This window comes from Bombina bombina, chromosome 6 (genome assembly GCF_027579735.1).
Source record: "Bombina bombina isolate aBomBom1 chromosome 6, aBomBom1.pri, whole genome shotgun sequence".
Taxonomy (NCBI): Eukaryota; Metazoa; Chordata; class Amphibia; order Anura; family Bombinatoridae; genus Bombina; species Bombina bombina.
Window position 1 is genome coordinate 705,081,114 of NC_069504.1, and position 14,360 is coordinate 705,095,473.

Consider the following 14,360-nt stretch of genomic DNA (forward strand, 5'->3'; position numbering starts at 1 on the left):
ATTGCTTAGTATTTTGTTATTCCACAACTGAGTAACACTGAGCCTCGCTCTTCTGAGCACTACTGATCATAAAATTTACTTTCTCTGCCTTCTAGTTCCTAGCCTGTCTGCTGAGTTTTACCATCACCAACCAAGGAACTTCTGGTACGGCGGCTGCAATATCGTCTAAAATCTGTGATCCTTTATCCCTTGGATATCACTCTCCACTTATGGACTCTAAATCTACTTGCAGTGAGTACTCCATCTACCCTCCGGCACCTCCCTGTATTAAGTAAGTGACTATTGTCCATCTTATAAGTTACTGCCTGAATACTGTCTATTGCTCGTCTGTGCCGTTTGTCCCGAAAACCACACTTACCTGCTTGCATTCACTCCGGCTCCATTGAGCTGAAACTGACGTCACTCACAGCTCTGCAACCTCCGCTCCGGAACTCAGTCTCCTTCCTGCTTCCTATCAGCAGTGACTCTGAACTGCCAAACTGTGTAATCCTAACACGCTGAAACAAGGTACTGTGCTGCATTATCTTATTCGCATACTTTGCCATTTCTTAACCTCAATTTTCATCGCTATACGAAATAAGTATAATTCCATCTTCTGGAAAGTTTCTCCATACAGGGAAGGTTTATTTTTTTTACTTTCATTCTTTGGAGGGTTTCTGCATACTGAGGCTATTTTCATTGTTATATCACCTTGTAGTACTTTGTAGATCTTGGCCTTCTTTTGTACTATCTGTGATATCTGATAGACTATATTATTTGTACATTCTCATTCCCAGTAACTATTTGTATACATATTATCTATCATACAATAAAGGCACACAGTTTTAATTGAGAACATATGAAAGTGTGTGTTCCCATAAGAATTAGTGCTACAGAACCTGCATTTGAATTACTTCCAAGATACCACAGTATCACCACTGGGAGGCTAATTATTACATAATACTAAGCCCTTAAAAAAATTATGGATCCAGCTGACATTCCCCAAACACTGTATAACTTATGCCAAAAGGTAGACCAAATGGGTCAGGCTATACTAGATCTACAAGTTGAAAACCAGGTACTCAGGGAATTGATCAAGGAGGGTAAAGAACAACAAACCCCCACTACTGAACCACAGATCAGTTTGCCGGATTTATTTTATGGTGATAGGAAATCCTATAGGCAGTTCAAAAATGCCTGTCATCTCCTTTATAGTTTAAAACCCAAGACTTACCCTACTGAAAGGGTTAGGGTTTTATCTACAATTTCTTTTCTAAGATCAGAACCCAGAATCTGGGCAGATCATTTATATGAAACAAATGATCCCACCTTAAATTCATTGTCTGAATTCTTTCTAGCTATGGATGAGCTGTACAGAGACACAGACATTCAATTCACTGCCGAACAGAAAATGAGGAACCTTAAACAAGGAAAGAAATCAGTAGAAGAATATACTACTGAATTCAAGCTTTATGCATCTGATTCAGCTTGGAGCTTGGTTTCTCTCAGAAACCAGTTCCGTCTAGGTCTTTCTGACCCCGTTAAAGATGAGCTGGCACGCATAGAGTTACCTAACACCTTGGAAGCCTTAATGAAAGTCGCAATCCAAATCGACCGCAGGCTTAGAGAACGGAAGGCAGAACAAGGACATATGGAAACAACATTTAAATCCAGCAATCCTACTTACTCCCACCAGAAAACTCCACATACAGATCAACCCACTCCAATGGAAATAGGAGTTCTAAGGGGGCCACTCACTCCAGAAGAACGGCTTAGGAGAAGAACTAACCAACTCTGCATGTATTGTGCAAATCCTAGCCATACAGTCTCGGACTGCCCAATATTACGCAAGAATAAAAAGAGTAAGTCTACACACTGTAACATAACCAAACATTCTGAAAAACCTATATCTTACTGTAATTTATCTCTCCTGTTGCAGTGGGACCATAGGAGACTCTCTACTTCCGCTATTGTTGACTCAGGAGCTTTCGGCAACTTCATCGACATATCTATTGTACAACAGAATAAAATACCTATTGTGTTAAAACAAAACCCAGTCTCGCTAAAAGTTATTGATGGTTCTGTTATTTCTAGTGGCCCCATAACCCATAACACTATTCCTATATTAGTTACCACAAAGGAAGGACATACAGAATACTTAACGTTCGATGTGATACCCTCACCCCATTTTCCAATAGTATTGGGTTTATTTTGGTTACAAACACATAATCCTCATATAGAGTGGTCAAACCTAACAATTAAATTTCACTCTACTTATTGTGAAAACACTTGTTTCCCTCAACCAGTAATATTACACTCAGAAACAGAACAGTTACAAATACCTAAAACTTATCAAGATTTCAAAGAAGTGTTCAGCAAAATTGAAGCTGAAACACTTCCACCCCACCGAGTATATGATTGCCCAATCGAACTCATTCCTGGTGCAACTTTACCTGTGGGACATCTTTACCCCTTAAGTCAACCTGAACTAAATCATCTAAAATTGTATTTACAGGATAACTTAAGGAAAGGTTTTATTAGACCTTCGTCATCACCCGCAGCAGCGGGAATGTTCTTTGTAACAAACAAAGATTCAACTCTGAGACCGATAATCGATTATCGGGAGCTTAATAAAAGGACAGTAAAAAAACGCTATCCACTCCCGTTAATTCCCGAATTAATCGAAAGATTAAGCAATGCTACTATTTTCACTAAGTTGGACTTGCGTGGGGCTTACAATCTTATACGAATTAGAGAAGGCGACGAATGGCTCACCGCATTTAGAACTAGGTATGGCTTATTTGAATACCTTGTGATGCCATTCGGCCTATGTAATGCCCCCGCAACGTTCCAACATTTCAGAAATGATATATTCCGAGATCTACTTGACATTTGTTTAGTAGTATATCTAGATGATATTCTCATCTATTCTAATAATTTAGATGATCACATAAAACATGTTAGATGGGTGTTAGCAAGATTGAAAACTCATAAACTATATGCCAAACTTGAAAAATGTTCCTTTCACAACACTACCATATCTTTTCTTGGCTATACAATCTCTCCGGAAGGCATTCAAATGCAATCCGAGAAGGTTGATTCAGTAAAAAATTGGCCACAACCTACTGACAAAAAATCTCTCCAAAGGTTTTTAGGTTTTGCCAATTATTACAGAAAATTTATTAAGAATTTCTCTGCAATTGTCAGACCTCTTACTCAACTCACAGGATCTACACAACAGTTTCATTGGAATAACACACATTCAAGAGTTTTTGATTTCCTTAAACAAGCTTTCACAGAAGCTCCCATTCTCACATTTCCAAACGTGGATTTACAATACATCCTTGAGGTAGATTCTTCAGATTTTGCTATTGGAGCAGTTTTATCCCAACAGAAAACATCAACAGATCCCTTACATCCAATCTCCTATTTCTCTAAGAGTATGTCATCTGCTGAAAGAAATTACGCAATAGGAGACAAGGAATTATTGGCTATCCGCAAATCCTTGGAGTTTTGGAGGCATCTCCTAGAAGGTGCAAAAAAGCCGTTTATAATCTACACAGATCACAAAAACCTACAATACCTGCAAAATAACAAAACTCTATCTGCCAGACAGGTTAGGTGGAGTTTGTATTTCGCAAGATTTGATTTTCAGATTCTTTACCGCCCAGCCAATAGGAATGGAAAAGCAGACGCTTTGTCTCGTCAGACATCCATAACCACCCCAAGTGATATGCCCACTTCCATAATTCCCTCTGAACGTTTCATTGGTCTTGCTGCAGACTTCATCACAGACATCAAAAAATCATCAATCACACCCCCAATTGATGTAAACGTGGCCATGGAAAAAAAACAAGGACTATACTATTACAAAGATAAGATTTACATCCCGGATGATTTGAGAGACCTGGTAATAAAACAACATCATGATTCACCTTTAGCTGGACATCCAGGAGTTTTTCGCACAGTTGATCTCATAACCAGAATTTATTGGTGGCCAGATATAAGGAAAACCGTATCAAATTACATAAAAGGTTGTGCCACCTGTCAAACATGCAAAACAGAACGTAAAGCACCTTATGGACTACTTCTGTCAGTCCCATCTACAGATAGACCGTGGAAACAAATAGGAATTGATTTTATAGTAGATCTACCTCCATCTGATAATCAGACAACAATTATGGTAATTGTCGATACTTTCACGAAAATGGCACATTTCATTCCGTTTCATAAACTCCCTACTGCTTCAGAAACAGCCAAACTTTTTATACAACATGTGATTCGATTACATGGTGTTCCTCTCACTCTGATTTCAGACCGTGGATCTCAGTTCACATCCAGATTCTGGAAAAGTCTTTGCCAATCCATCAATATAACTCATCAATTCACCACAGCCTTCCACCCTCAGGCAAACGGACAAGTAGAGAGAATCAACCAATGGTTAGATGAATACTTAAGATGCTTCTGTTCTTACCAACAAGGAAATTGGGCAACATACTTACCATTCGCTGAGTTTTCTTATAATAACCTAACCAACTCTTCCACAAAATTATCTCCATTTTTTGCTAACTACGGATTTCACCCAACCACCACTACTATCAGTTCCACACCTTCCATTTCTCCTTTGGTAGATGAACTAAATAACGCACTTCTAGACAACTTCAGATTTATCAAAGAAAATATCAATAAAGCTCAGATCAACCAAAAATATTACTACGACTTACGACACAGAGAACCACCAAACTACCAAATTGGTGATCAGGTTTGGTTGTCCACTAAAAATTTGAAGTTACATCTACCTAGCAGAAAATTGACACAAAAATTCTGTGGACCTTTTACTATTGTCAAAATAGTCAATAGGAATGCTGTTTCCCTAGCATTACCTCCAACTATGAGAATACACTCCACATTTCATGTCTCCCTCCTGAAACCTTACACCCCAACACGAACCTTACTCCCACGATTACCACCGATTGAATCCAGTTCTGATACTGAGGTTTATGACGTGAAAGAGATTGTTGACTCAAGGTTTTCACGTGGTGTTCTACAATACTTGATTAGGTGGAAAGGTTACTCAGAAGAAGATGATACTTGGGAACCTGCCTCTAATGTTAATGCATCCCGTCTGGTATCCCAGTTTCACCGGAGGTTTCCAGATCGTCCTAGACTGCAAGCTGAGGATCAGCTTGTTTGAGGGGGGAGTCATGTCAGGGAATTTAGGTATACTGTTCCTTTAATTGTCTCTACCAATCAATGCCTACGTTCTCCCATAAAGCACCTGTTCACTAAGCACTCATTGCTTAGTATTTTGTTATTCCACAACTGAGTAACACTGAGCCTCGCTCTTCTGAGCACTACTGATCATAAAATTTACTTTCTCTGCCTTCTAGTTCCTAGCCTGTCTGCTGAGTTTTACCATCACCAACCAAGGAACTTCTGGTACGGCGGCTGCAATATCGTCTAAAATCTGTGATCCTTTATCCCTTGGATATCACTCTCCACTTATGGACTCTAAATCTACTTGCAGTGAGTACTCCATCTACCCTCCGGAACCTCCCTGTATTAAGTAAGTGACTATTGTCCATCTTATAAGTTACTGCCTGAATACTGTCTATTGCTCGTCTGTGCCGTTTCTCCCGAAAACCACACTTACCTGCTTGCATTCACTCCGGCTCCATTGAGCTGAAACTGACGTCACTCACAGCTCTGCAACCTCCGCTCCGGAACTCAGTCTCCTTCCTGCTTCCTATCAGCAGTGACTCTGAACTGCCAAACTGTGTAATCCTAACACGCTGAAACAAGGTACTGTGCTGCATTATCTTATTCGCATACTTTGCCATTTCTTAACCTCAATTTTCATCGCTATACGAAATAAGTATAATTCCATCTTCTGGAAAGTTTCTCCATACAGGGAAGGTTTATTTTTTTTACTTTCATTCTTTGGAGGGTTTCTGCATACTGAGGCTATTTTCATTGTTATATCACCTTGTAGTACTTTGTAGATCTTGGCCTTCTTTTGTACTATCTGTGATATCTGATAGACTATATTATTTGTACATTCTCATTCCCAGTAACTATTTGTATACATATTATCTATCATACAATAAAGGCACACAGTTTTAATTGAGAACATATGAAAGTGTGTGTTCCCATAAGAATTAGTGCTACAGAACCTGCATTTGAATTACTTCCAAGATACCACAGTATCACCACTGGGAGGCTAATTATTACACATAGGCAGCCTGTTTCGCTACTTTGGGACTCTCACACTCTAGTCATTATGGTTGATGCTGATGTCCTCGTCATTCCACCCTTTGCTACAGGGCTGCCAATTATATTGAAATGGATTTTGAATTGTAAGTGTTACAATTTTGCACAGATAAGAACATTTATTTTTGCTAGGAATAATACAATGGAGGAATGAGCCCCAAATGGGCCAAACAGGCTGTCTATGGTTGGTGCTGCTGTTCTGCTCAAGCATTAATTTCACACTTTCTGAGTGTGGTTACCAAAATTAATGTAATCATCAGCAAAACTAGCATATAGCCGTAAACCTAAAATCAATGCTTGAGTCCAATAACATAGCACATACATTATACTGAAGAGCCCCAACGAGGGCGAAACAACCTGCCTATAGTGAAAAAACACTTTGAAGTATTACAATATATTTCCCCTGCAAGACACCACTCTTTTTGTACTGGGTTTGTATGTAAGCAGAACTATTACAGAATAATAAGGCTTCCATATATCATAAGATTCAAAATTTTGCCTGATTGCCAAGTGCCCTTGACATACTAAAAGTGTTCCTACCTAAAACTATTAAATGGTCAGATGTTCTGCACATATCTGCAATAAATATGTTTGTATATTTAAATATGAGGACACAAAGAATATCTCTTAATGATAGCAGCAACTGGATCACCCAAATCACCCAGCAGCAACTGGATCACCCGAAAATCTCTAGCAGTTATGTCCATGCTTAATTCAGTGCAGGCCTCCATTTACCATGTTGCCTACAAGCTCATCATACTGTAACACACCTAGTAAAGAAGGCTTATTTACAGTATACTGAGAACTTGAAAAACAGCCCTATTAAAACTTAGAAATCAACTATTTAGATATTGTAAATTGCTCTTGTATCTGGTGTTAGATCAAAGTAATTACCAAAGAAAGAGGATAACTACATTATTTGTTTACAAACTGAATAATAAAGTATGCATTTTTGCAAGTCTAGTAAATTCTTTGCCTTGATAAAAAAATATAATGTTCTAATTTGTGAGAGCATTTATTGTTAAATGTTTGCAGTACACTACAGGTTACATCGTATGGGACCTACTAAAGGGATCTGAAATCCATTTTTGTTCTTTCCGGATTCAGATAGAATATTACAGGCAATTTTAAATGATTTTCCAATTTACTCCTATTATCAAATGTGCTTAATTCCCTTGATATACGTTGCTGAATTTACAAAACACATCAACATTTAAAAACATAATTTATGCTTACCTGATAAATTCCTTTCTTCTGTTGTGTGATCAGTCCACGGGTCATCATTACTTCTGGGATATAACTCCTCCCCAACAGGAAATGCAAGAGGATTCACCCAGCAGAGCTGCATATAGCTCCTCCCCTCTACGTCAGTCCCAGTCATTCGACCAAGAATCAACGAGAAAGGAGTAACCAAGGGTGAAGTGGTGACTGGAGTATAATTTAAAAGATATTCACCTGCCTTAAAACAGGGCGGGCCGTGGACTGATCACACAACAGAAGAAAGGAATTTATCAGGTAAGCATAAATTATGTTTTCTTCTGTTATGTGTGATCAGTCCACGGGTCATCATTACTTCTGGGATACCAATACCAAAGCAAAAGTACACGGATGACGGGAGGGATAGGCAGGCTCATTATATAGAAGGAACCACTGCCTGAAGAACCTTTCTCCCAAAAATAGCCTCCGAAGAAGCAAAAGTGTCAAATTTGTAAAATTTGGAAAAAGTATGAAGCGAAGACCAAGTTGCAGCCTTGCAAATCTGTTCAACAGAGGCCTCATTCTTAAAGGCCCAAGTGGAAGCCACAGCTCTAGTGGAGTGAGCTGTAATTCTTTCAGGAGGCTGCTGACCAGCAGTCTCATAGGCTAAACGTATTATGCTACGAAGCCAAAAAGAGAGAGAGGTAGCAGAAGCTTTTTGACCTCTCCTCTGTCCAGAATAAACGACAAACAGGGAAGAAGTTTGGCGAAAATCTTTAGTTGCCTGCAAGTAGAACTTGAGGGCACGAACTACATCCAGATTGTGTAGAAGACGTTCCTTCTTTGAAGAAGGATTTGGACACAAGGATGGAACAACAATCTCTTGATTGATATTCCTGTTAGTGACCACCTTAGGTAAGAACCCAGGTTTAGTACGCAGAACTACCTTGTCTGAGTGAAAAATCAGATAAGGAGAATCACAATGTAAGGCTGATAACTCAGAGACTCTTCGAGCCGAGGAAATAGCCATTAAAAACAGAACTTTCCAAGATAACAATTTTATATCAATGGAATGAAGGGGTTCAAATGGAACACCCTGTAAAACGTTAAGAACTAAGTTTAAACTCCATGGCGGAGCAACAGCTTTAAACACAGGCTTGATCCTAGCTAAAGCCTGACAAAAAGCCTGGACGTCTGGATTTTCTGACAGACGCCTGTGTAACAAGATGGACAGAGCTGAAATTTGTCCCTTTAATGAACTAGCTGATAAACCCTTTTCTAACCCTTCTTGTAGAAAAGACAATATCCTAGAGATCCTAACCTTACTCCAGGAGTAATGTTTGGATTCGCACCAGTATAGGTATTTACGCCATATTTTATGGTAAATCTTTCTGGTAACAGGCTTCCTAGCCTGTATCAGGGTATCAATAACCGACTCAGAAAAACCACGTTTTGATAAAATCAAACGTTCAATTTCCAAGCAGTCAGCTTCAGAGAAGTTAGATTTTGATGTTTGAATGGACCCTGTATCAGAAGGTCCTGTCTTAGAGGTAGAGACCAAGGCGGACAGGATGACATGTCCACTAGATCTGCATACCAAGTCCTGCGTGGCCATGCAGGCGCTATTAGAATCACTGATGCTCTCTCCTGCTTGATTTTGGCAATCAATCGAGGAAGCAGCGGAAAGGGTGGAAACACATAAGCCATCCCGAAGTTCCAAGGTGCTGTCAAAGCATCTATCAGAACCGCTCCCGGATCCCTGGATCTGGACCCGTAGCGAGGAAGTTTGGCGTTCTGGCGAGACGCCATGAGATCTATCTCTGGTTTGCCCCAACGTCGAAGTATTTGGGCAAAGACCTCCGGATGAAGTTCCCACTCCCCCGGATGAAAAGTCTGGCGACTCAAGAAATCCGCCTCCCAGTTCTCCACTCCCGGGATGTGGATTGCTGACAGGTGGCAAGAGTGAGACTCTGCCCAGCGAATTATCTTTGATACTTCCACCATTGCTAGGGAGCTTCTTGTCCCTCCCTGATGGTTGATGTAAGCTACAGTCGTGATGTTGTCCGACTGAAACCTGATGAACCCCCGAGTTGTTAATTGGGGCCAAGCTAGAAGGGCATTGAGAACTGCCCTCAATTCCAGAATGTTTATTGGAAGGAGACTCTCCTCCTGATTCCATAGTCCCTGAGCCTTCAGAGAATTCCAGACAGCGCCCCAACCTAGTAGGCTGGCGTCTGTTGTTACAATTGTCCAGTCTGGCCTGCTGAATGGCATCCCCCTGGACAGGTGTGGCCGATGAAGCCACCATAGAAGAGAATTTCTGGTCTCTTGATTCAGATTCAGAGTAGGGGACAAATCTGAGTAATCCCCATTCCACTGACTTAGCATGCATAATTGCAGAGGTCTGAGGTGTAGGCGTGCAAAAGGTACTATGTCCATTGCCGCTACCATTAAGCCGATCACCTCCATGCATTGAGCTACTGACGGGTGTTGAATGGAATGAAGGACACGGCATGCATTTTGAAGCTTTGTTAACCTGTCCTCTGTCAGGTAAATCTTCATTTCTACAGAATCTATAAGAGTCCCCAAGAATGGAACTCTTGTGAGAGGAAAAAGAGAACTCTTCTTTTCGTTCACTTTCCATCCATGCGACCTTAGAAATGCCAGAACTAACTCTGTATGAGACTTGGCAGTTTGAAAGCTTGAAGCTTGTATTAGAATGTCGTCTAGGTATGGAGCTACCGAAATCCCTCGCGGTCTTAGTACCGCCAGAAGGGCACCCAGAACCTTTGTGAAGATTCTTGGAGCCGTAGCCAATCCGAATGGAAGAGCTACAAACTGGTAGTGCCTGTTTAAGAAGGCAAACCTTAGATACCGGTGATGATCTTTGTGGATCGGTATGTGAAGGTAAGCATCCTTTAAATCCACTGTGGTCATGTACTGACCCTCTTGGATCATGGGTAAGATTGTCCGAATAGTTTCCATTTTGAACGATGGAACTCTTAGGAATTTGTTTAGAATCTTTAAATCTAAGATTGGCCTGAAAGTTCCCTCTTTTTTGGGAACCACAAACAGGTTTGAGTAGAACCCTTGTCCTTGTTCCGACCGCGGAACCGGATGGATCACTCCCATTATTAACAGATCTTGTACGCAGCGTAGAAACGCTTCTTTCTTTATCTGGTTTGTTGACAACCTTGACAGATGAAATCTCCCTCTTGGGGGAGATAATTTGAAGTCTAGAAGGTATCCCTGAGATATGATCTCTAGTGCCCAGGGATCCTGAACATCTCTTGCCCAGGCCTGGGCGAAGAGAGAGAGTCTGCCCCCCACTAGATCCGGTCCCGGATCGGGGGCTCTCGGTTCATGCTGTCTTTGGGGCAGCAGCAGGTTTCCTGGCCTGCTTGCTCTTGTTCCAGGACTGGTTAGGCTTCCAGCCTTGCCTGTAACGAGCAACAGCTCCTTCCTGTTTTGGTGCAGTGGAGGTTGATGCTGCTCCTGTTTTGAAGTTCCGAAAGGGACGAAAATTAGACTGTCTAGCCTTAGCTTTGGCTTTGTCTTGAGGTAGGGCGTGGCCCTTACCTCCTGTAATGTCAGCGATAATCTCTTTCAAACCGGGCCCAAATAAAGACTGCCCCTTGAAAGGTATATTAAGTAATTTGGACTTAGAAGTAACATCAGCTGACCAGGATTTTAGCCACAGCGCCCTACGTGCCTGTATGGCGAATCCTGAGTTCTTAGCCGTAAGTTTGGTTAAATGTACTACGGCCTCCGAAATGAAGGAATTAGCTAGTTTAAGGACTCTAAGCCTGTCCGTAATGTCGTCTAGCGTAGATGAACTAAGGTTCTCTTCAAGCGACTCAATCCAAAATGCTGCCGCAGCCGTAATCGGCGCGATACATGCAAGGGGTTGTAATATAAAACCTTGTTGAACAAACATTTTCTTAAGGTAACCCTCTAATTTTTTATCCATTGGATCTGAGAAAGCACAGCTATCCTCCACCGGGATAGTGGTACGCTTAGCTAAAGTAGAAACTGCTCCCTCCACCTTGGGGACCGTTTGCCATAAGTCCCGAGTGGTGGCGTCTATTGGAAACATCTTTCTAAATATTGGAGGGGGTGAGAACGGCACACCGGGTCTATCCCACTCCTTAGTAACAATTTCAGTTAGTCTCTTAGGTATAGGAAAAACGTCAGTACTCGCCGGTACCGCAAAGTATTTATCCAACCTACACAGTTTCTCTGGTATTGCAACGGTGTTACAATCGTTGAGAGCTGCTAAGACCTCCCCTAGTAATACACGGAGGTTCTCCAATTTAAATTTAAAATTTGAAATATCTGAGTCCAATCTGTTTGGATCAGAACCGTCACCCACAGAATGAAGCTCTCCGTCCTCATGCTCTGCGAGCTGTGACGCAGTATCAGACATGGCCCTAGCATTGTCAGCGCACTCTGTTCTCACCCCAGAGTGATCACGCTTGCCTCTTAGTTCTGGTAATTTAGACAAAACTTCAGTCATAACAGTAGCCATATCTTGTAATGTTATCTGTAATGGCCGCCCAGATGTACTAGGCGCCAAAATATCACGCACCTCCCGGGCGGGAGATGCAGGTACTGCCGCGTGAGGCGAGTTAGTCGGCATAACTCTCCCCTCGCTGTTTGGTGAAATTTGTTCACATTGTACAGATTGACTTTTATTTAAAGTAGCATCAATACAGTTAGTACATAAATTTCTATTGGGCTCCACCTTGGCATTGGAACAAATGACACAGATATCTTCCTCTGAGTCAGACATGTTTAACACACTAGCAAAAAACTTACAACTTGGTTATAATCTTTTTTAGCAAAAAACGTACTGTGCCTCAAAGAGGTACTAACGATTAAATGACAGTTGAAATAATGAACTGAAAAACAGTTATAGCATCAAACTTTAAAAACAACAAAACTTTTAGCAAAGGTTTGTTCCCATTAGTAAAATAACAATAATTAAATTTGACATAAAAAATACAAAGCAACGTTTTTATTCACAGTCACTATAAGAATTCTCACAGCTCTGCTGAGAGAATTTACCTCCCTTCAAAGAAGTTTGAAGACCCCTGAGATCTATCAGAGATGAACCGGATCATGCAGGAAATATAAAAGTAACTGACTGGTATTTTTTGATGCGTAGCAAAGAGCGCCAAAAACGGCCCCTCCCTCTCCCACACAGCAGTGAAGAGAAACGAAACTGTCACAATTAAAGCAAAAAAACTGCCAAGTGGAAAATAATGCCCAAATATTTATTCACACAGTACCTCAGCAATGTAAACGATTCTACATTCCAGCAAAAACGTTTAACATGATAAATAGTTATTAAAAAGGATTAGTGACCTTTAACAGAGTAGTTCCGGTGAAATACCATCCCCAGAATACTGAAGTGTATACATACATGTCATTTTAACGGTATGGCAGGATTTTCTCATCAATTCCATTCAGAAAATAAAAACTGCTACATACCTCAATGCAGATTCATCTGCCCGCTGTCCCCTGATCTGAAGCCTTTACCTCCCTCAGATGGCCGAGAACAGCAATATGATCTTAACTACTCCGGTTAAAATCATAGTAAAAAACTCTGACAGATTCTTCCTCAAACTCTGCCAGAGAAGTAATAACACGCTCCGGTGCTATTTTAAAATAACAAACTTTTGATTGAAGTCATAAAAACTAAGTATAATCACCATAGTCCTCTCACACATCCTATCTAGTCGTTGGGTGCAAGAGAATGACTGGGACTGACGTAGAGGGGAGGAGCTATATGCAGCTCTGCTGGGTGAATCCTCTTGCATTTCCTGTTGGGGAGGAGTTATATCCCAGAAGTAATGATGACCCGTGGACTGATCACACATAACAGAAGAAAGTACAGTTACACTCATAATAACACTATCTGATACAAAAATATTAAATAAAAATATTGCATTAAAAAGTTATAAGGGTTCAAAGATATGAGGTCTCAGGTGTTCTATATAAAAAAAAAAGACTGCAAAGGGCTTTAACATAGAGATACTGTACATTCATACACATGGCTAAATATGTATATGTGTGTACTTATGTATTTATATTTGTATATACGTATTTACAGAATATAAACACTTAAATACATATGCATACATATATAGACATATATATAAGTGCATTGGAGCCCTTTGCAGTTAAGTAGATGAAAACATGAAAAACATATTTATGCAATATTCATAAGTGTTTAACTGTGTATTTACTATATAAATTTCACATTCCAATGTTTTTGCACAATGGGGAATATGTTCTATGTATTTTTAAATAGATAATCCTATATATCTGTATACATCTATATAATCAAGTTTATATACATATATATATGTATATGTATGTATAAATATATATTTATGCAAATATCCATCAGATATACATTTAAATATCTCTTTAAGAATACATAGAACATATTCTGCTATCCGCATAACATTAGATTATGAAAGATGCAATATTATCTTCTTATGTTATGCTTTCAAATAACCGCCATCGTGTTTGTGTGATTTGTCGGTGCTAGGTATTTTTCAGCTCCATTGAAGTCTATGGGGGGAATGCGATTATGTATTCGCAACTTCTCAAAGTCTATTTTTAAATGTGACGTTATGAACATGAGAGAGCAAACTTTTTACTTTCAACTCGTAATATGAGCCTGAAACTCTGAGAGCAAAAAATAATTAACCCTTTGAGTGCTAATGACGGCTCTGAGCCGTCACAGAGTTTCCCACTCTGGTGCTAATGACGGCTCAGAGCCGTCACTAGCACTCTCCCACCTTGAGGGAGATCTGGGGACTTCCACCCGCTCCTACCCCGGCGATCGTACCTGCATAGTGACAGGCATCGCCGGGGCTTCCCGTTTTCCGTGGTGACGTCAT

The 14,360-nt window shown here is 40.4% G+C and overlaps 1 protein-coding gene across 2 annotated transcripts in view; it reads right to left on the minus strand.

Annotated features, from left to right (window-relative positions):
• DNASE2 (deoxyribonuclease 2, lysosomal) overlaps positions 1–14,360 on the minus strand; it is a 195,601-nt gene that overhangs the window by 108,396 nt on the left and 72,845 nt on the right. The window lies entirely within an intron of this gene.